The following is a 7477-nucleotide window of genomic DNA, read 5'->3' on the forward strand; positions in this document are numbered from 1 at the left end:
AGCAATATTCAGCACATGTTTGCAACTATGTTGTAAAGGAATACATAAATAACATTATAAATATTTAACCTTTTTGTAAATTTTTATAGTGTAGTTTCTAAATATATAACCTTTTTGTACCTTTTTATAACTATTTAAACTGAAATGAAATGTATGAAAAATACTGAAGTTCCTAATTATATTAATACTTTGTTTATTGAATTGCGTGTTTTATTTTGTTTTAGTTAATTAAATTAAAAAAAAGTTAATTTTCATTTCTTGGAGTGTAGAGCTGGTCTTTAACTTCGTTACGCTTTATCTGACCTAATTGTGAAAGAAGTTGGTCTCTCCTGTCGTCTCTTTCCATGAATATGTTATCATCAATTTTCATCCCCGTCTGACAAAATTTTGTGTTGTATACCTTTTCGGATTCTGTCAAATTACCATAATCTCTGTATGGTGTTAATAAATATTCTCTTATAGGATATGCCGAATCTCCAATAAATAGTATTTTGGTGCACATAGGCTCGACAATTCTTTGCCGATGAAAGATAATCTGAGAACTCTAGCATCATGGATTTTGCTAGGCACCCCGGTAAATACGTCCAAAAAACGTAACTTTGCATCACATACACCTTGGATAGTGATTGAAACACAATCGTGCCTGTTGATATACATATGTGGAGCGTCTTTTATGTTTGGGCTTGTGATGTAACTTCCATCAATGCAGCCCAAGACATTTGGAAAGCCAGCTATCTGCAAATAATACATAATTTATATTACGTACATACATAGATATATTAAAATACAAACCATTATTACATTTTCAAACTCTCTAACTATAACTTCCCTCTCCGAAGGTTATTTTGGGAACCTTATAATTTCTGGTGCGACATCTTTCACTATGAAGTTTAACACCACGTTAAATGTTTTGAAAAAATTGGACAAAGCCATATTAAATAGATTGCCTACTTCTCTGAAGCTGCTTTTATTAGCAGAAAACTTATATTAAATATGGAAAACAAATTGTTAACAATTTTGGTATAAAAGTTGCAATTAAATCAACATACCACAAAAACGCAAGCACTTGAGTTTCGGCTGTTGTTGGGGTTCTTCCTCCCTTGTAGCTCCTTTTTATAAGCCACGTACTCGACATATATTTGGTCAGGAGAATATGATAAACGTCCCGACTGATGCGAAAGTTTTTTTTGAACTGTAATTTAAAAATATAATGAAAATATGTTTCTCATTTAATGTACATATTATATCTTACCTCTGCCTCCGAATAGGCGTTCACTACGTCTTCAACGAAATTTTTTATCCTAGGTATCTTTCAACATCTACCATCTTAATTTCGTTTTCTGATGAAGACGATGATGAATCTATCAGTTCATCCGCAATTTCCATAATTGAATACAACAAAATTTCACGATTCATTTTATCAAAAATTAAACTCAAATAAAAATGTAAATAAATATCAGCTGCAACTCTCACTCTTACGTTTTGGCAGGGTAGAATTTGTGACAGTTTTTTCGGGTTAAGTTGAAACATTTTGAGAAAAGAACAAACAACCCTGGAAAAATTTTTAGAAAAGAACACGCAAATTAAAAAAAAAAATTAAAAATGAAACCCGTTTTCCGTTGTCACGACATAGCAAGAAAAGGGCTTGGCCGATTTGGCTGATTCTTTTTTATGTATATTCCAGGGGGGATGGTTCTTACGGAGAGGAAATAAAAAAAAAATGCCTGAAAAGTCTAAAATTCACTCTTTTCTAATCTCCCATACAAACAATTTGTAATGTCTACATACATCTTATATCTTTCTTATCTATATATATAAAAATGAAACCCGTTTTCCGTTGACACGACAAAGCATGAAAACGGCTTGACCGATTTTGCTGATTTTTTTTTTGTAGTTTTCTAATACTCTGTACAAGGTTCTTACGAAAAAAATATTAAGAAAATCTCAGAGAAAGATTGAAAATTATAAATTTAATTTGCATATTTAAAAAAAAGCCAATGTCATTCAATTTAAAACAAAAAACTCTGTGGTGATCTAAGACCACAGACATAACCGCGCTAACAAATGTCAACGTCATTCAATTTATAATAAAAAATATGTGGTAATCTGTCACACATCCATAAGCGCGTTAAATATAATTTTATTAAGTTTTTGATAAAGTTCGTTTTGTTTTAAAAGACTAAGAAGTTTTTTGTTTGCTAATAAGCGTTTGTTAATCACGGTAAGTTCAATTCACTTTATATAGATATTTGTTAACTGTTGGTGACTACACAATATTACAATTTGGTATACATGGATATACAGAAAATGTATGAGATCTTTTTATTTTTAGTTAGATTTTCGTTTTCCACAATGCCACCAACCAGACATACAAACTTAGGCCGCAGAACTCGAAATACGGCAAGTCAAAGAAATATAAGAGCAAAGCAAACTGATGAGCAACACAAAGCACGAAATGAACTTCAAAGGAATCGAATACAACATAGAAATGTTAAGTTTAATCCCTACAGAGCTGCATTCAGTCATAATGTGGCAATTGATTACAGTTCAGAGCAAATTGTTGCTATTGGACTAATGAATATTGTGTGTCTACATTGTAATGTATTGAAATTCAAAAATGAAGCCCCTGGCTTGTGTTGCGCCAGCGGCCAAGTCAAATTAACGCCATTGGTACCACCACCAGAACCACTACATTCATTGGTTTCTGGAAATTGGCCAGATTCTAATCATTTTTTGACTCATATCCAACAATATAATAATTGCTTTCAAATGACATCATTTGGCGCAACAAAAGTTATTCAAGACAATTTTATGCCTATTTTTAAAGTAAGTATAATGGCAAACAATTTTATTTAATTTTACAACCATGTAGCTGATGCAAAATATGTTGAGCCAGTATTGCGTAGATATGTTTATTTTGTAAACAAGTCAAATACATAATAAATAAATACATAATAATAGTCAATAGCCCAATGACTTAATCAGCAACATTTTATAACATGTTGTATTTCATAATGGCATGAGCAAGGTGTTCCAACACTTGGTAAAGCCTACTACCTAAAGCTGTCATGGAAGGCTGCTGTTCAATGTCGAGGTTTAAAGTAGTTATAATTTGAAATAATGTAAAGCATTGTGGCAGTATTTTGCGAGGCACATGGTGGTACAAACAATTTGCTGTACAATTACCTAAATATATTTATATTCTTGATGAAGATTCAGGGTCAAATATATCATCGAACAGGTTCCTTATTGCCCATGTCTGATGAAGACTATAAATATTTACAAATATATTTTATCGGCAATTCAGCAAGAGAAGTCGATCAGCGTTGCGCACACAACAACTCAGTGAAAAGATCCATTGTGGAACAACTTCAAACATTTTTCCATCAACATAATGAATTAGTTGCATTATTCACAACTGCATTAGACCGCATGCCATCAGATAATCATAAAATTGTCATCAGAGCCGATAAGGCGCCTGCAGGACAACATGCTGGACGTTTTAATGCGCCAACAATTGATGAAATGGCTATTGTCGTCGTGGGAGAAAATTTGGACAACCGGGACATTGTTTTACATCGGCGGAACTATCAACTTCAGCGTGTGTCTGAAACACATCGATCATATGATGCATTACAATATCATATCCTATTTTGGCAAGGTGAAGACGGCTATCATTTTCCAATCAAGATGATAAATCCAGTTACAGGTAAATTAATTAACAATATATATTACTACTACAACAAAAAAGTTAGTGCAATGAATTATTATTCATACAGACTGATGGTTCGCGAAAATGAGGACAATCACATCTTAAAGTGTCGGCGTCTATTTCACCTATATGATGTGGATATGTATGTGAAAGTCGAAACTGAACGATTGACATTTATCAGGTTGAACCAGGCAAAACTCCATTCCGAGGAATACATTCATCTTCGGGATGCCATTACTGCTGATGGAAATGCACAGAATGCTGGCAGAACAACTATACTCCCAGCAACATACGTCGGAAGTCCGCGACATATGCATGAATATGCTCAAGATGCTATGTCCTATGTACGATATTATGGCACACCAGATTTGTTTATCACGTTCACATGCAATCCATAGTGGACAGAAATTCAACAAGAATTATTTACTAGAAAATCACCTATTGATCGCCACGATGTTACCGCAAGGGTGTTCAAAATGAAATTAAAATCACTCATGGATTTTATTGTTAAGCATCGCGTTTTCGGCGAGACGCGCTGTTGGATGTACTCAGTTGAGTGGTAAAAAAGCGGATTGCCACATGCACATATCCTCATTTGGTTGGTTGAGAGGATAAGACCGAATGAAATTGATAATGTGATATCAGCAGAAATTCCCGATAATAATGAAGATCCAATATTACATGAGGTTATTACAAAAAATATGATTTCTCCGTGTATGATTGAAGGAAAATGTTCAAAACGCTACCCAAGACAATTAGTAGCAGAAACGATTACTGGAAATGATGGATATCCACTTTATCGCCGCCGATCCATTGATGACAATGGAAAGTCAACAATAGTCAAAGTAAATCGACAGGACATTAAAGTTGATAATCGTTGGGTTGTTCCGTTTTCGCCATTACTCTGCAAGGCATATAAAGCACACATAAATTTCGAATTTTGCCATTCCGTGAAATCTATTAAATACATTTGCAAGTATGCGAACAAAGGTAGTGACATGGCTGTCTTTGGGGTTGCTGCTGAAAATTCAAATGATGAAGTCACTCAATATCAAATGGGCCGTTATGTTAGTAGTAACGAAGGCATGTGGCGTATATTTTCATTTCCTATACATAAACGACACCCTACTGTTGTTCACTTGGCCGTACATTTGGAAAATGGTCAACGGGTGTATATTACAGATGCAAATGTATTACAACGAGTTGACAGTCCACCATCGACAACATTAACCAGCTTCTTTGAAATGTGCCAGAATGATGATTTTGCCAGAATACTACTTTACTCCGAAATGCCAAGGTATTATACCTGGAACCAATCATCAAAAAAATTTGAACGACGAAAACGAGGTCAGCCAGTTCCAGCTTACCCCCTAATATTTTCCACCGATGCACTAAGCCGTATTTATGCAGGCCCTCCTAATCAAGACGAGTGTTTTTATTTGCGTTTACTATTAGTCAATGTTCGTGGTCCAACATCATTCCAACATCTGCGAACTGTTAATGGTGTATTGTGTGGCACATACAGAGAAGCCTGTCAACATTTGGGATTATTTGAGAATGACACCCATTGGGACCACACTCTCGAAGATGCTGTGATTTCGTCAAATGCTAAACAAATACGAACATTATTTTCTATAATTTTGTCTACATGCTTCCCATCAACACCGACTGATTTATGGCATAAATACAAAGATGGCAGAAGATATATTGCATCAGATGCGTCTTAGAACATCGAATGCAGATTTGCAAATGAACGAAGAAATCCACAATGAAGCATTAATTTAAATTGAGGACATGTGCTTGATGCTTACCAACAAAGTATTAACACAAATAGGAATGATAGCACCCAATCGCCCAATGCACGACTCATTTGATCAAGAATTGAGACGAGATGCCCAATACGATTCCGAAACATTGCGAGAAATGGTTGATAAAACAGTTCCCCTTTTAAATCAACAACAAAAATATGCCTACGATACGCTCATGAAAGTAGTGAACGATGGAGCTGGTGGATTTTATTTTTTAGATGCTCCCGGTGGAACTGGGAAAACTTTTTTGTTATCATTGATATTGGCAACGATTCGATCGCAAAATGGAATTGCACTAGTCCTAGCTTCATAAGGTATTGCCGCTACGTTGTTGGAAGGCGGTCGAACTGCTCATTCAGCTCCCAAGCTGCCGTTGAACCTTCAAATTAATGACACTTCAACTTGCAACCTTTCGAGGAATTCATTTGGGATGAATTTACGATGGCACACAAAAAATCTTTGGAGGCATTAGAACGCTCGATGCAAGATTTACGAAATAACAAAAAACGATTTGGTGGTGCAATGATACTATTGGCAGGTGATTTTCGACAAATTTTGCCAGTTGTTCCACGCTCAACGCCAGTTGATGAACTGAATGCATATTTGAAGTCGTCCATTTTATGGAAATACATTAAAACACTTAAATTGAGTATAAATATGAATTTTCAGATTCAAGAGAAAATAGCTGGCGAATTGAAGAATTACATATCACTTGATTCCATTACTAATGAAGATAAAGTTGTGAACTATCCAACAGAATTTTTAAATTCGCTGGAATTGCCCGGTTTACCACCTCATAATCTACAATTAACAATTTCTCGCAATTTATTTATTTAACTTTATTAACAATAAATAATACATAATTTGACCCACATATTTGTCATATACTATATATTGTATAAAGTCCATTGAAAGTTGGAAACCATAATATTGGGTTCTCATGTTCAATATATGGGGCCTTGAAAACCTATGGCCCGATTTCGGCGATTTTTAGAATGGGGCTGCCACACTATAAACGTAGTATTTGTGCAAAGTTCTGCACCGATATCTTCACTAGTGCTTACGTTATATATAGTAAAGTAAACGATTCAGATCGTCTTCAAAGCTCTGGTATATAGGAAGTAGGTGTGGTTTTAAACCGATTTGGCCTATTTTCACAACAAATCATTGCTAAAAGAAACGACTGCAGAAAGTTTGGTTTATATAGCTTTATTGATTTATGAGATAAATACATAAAACCTATTTGAGGGCGAGGCCACGCCCACTTCTCCAAAAAAATTACATCCAAATGTGCTCCTCCCTAATGCGATCCTGTGGTCCAAATTTGATTTTAATAACTTTATTTATGGCTTAGTTATGACACTGTATAGGTTTTCAGTTTCCGCCATTTTGTGGGCGTGGCAGTGGACCGATTTTGCAAATTTTCGAAAGCAACCTCCTCAGAGTGCCAAGGAATATGTGTTCCAAATTTCATTAAGATATCTTAATTTTTACTCAAGTTATCGCTTGCACGGACAGACGGACAGACAGACAGACGGACGGACAGACATCCGGATTTCAAATCCACTCGTCGTCCTGATCATTTACATACATATTTACAACAATAGATTCCTATGTAAGTATATATAAATTGTTTCTGTTACTTACATTTTTTTGATAAGGGTAAAAAATATTGAAATATTTGAAAAACTTTTAGAGAACATATGCATTTTCCTGTGGTCCAATTAAGCCAGATTCCTGCAATTGAACAAACTGTTCAATTAAACGAGTATCTGTTAATTGATTCCCCGGTTAATTGAACGAAAATTCGTGCAAATTTTGATGTGCAATTAAGCGAGAAGTACTGTACCAGAAGTTATGTGTCCAGAAAACACTTGCAGTTGTATTACATCCACAGTTCGATAGCATGGTGGAACTATTCATCCTGGCTTATCGGCCAGATGTATCTAGACATCGA

Source organism: Zeugodacus cucurbitae, chromosome Y (assembly GCF_028554725.1).
Source record: "Zeugodacus cucurbitae isolate PBARC_wt_2022May chromosome Y, idZeuCucr1.2, whole genome shotgun sequence".
In the NCBI taxonomy this organism is placed as follows: Eukaryota; Metazoa; Arthropoda; class Insecta; order Diptera; family Tephritidae; genus Zeugodacus; species Zeugodacus cucurbitae.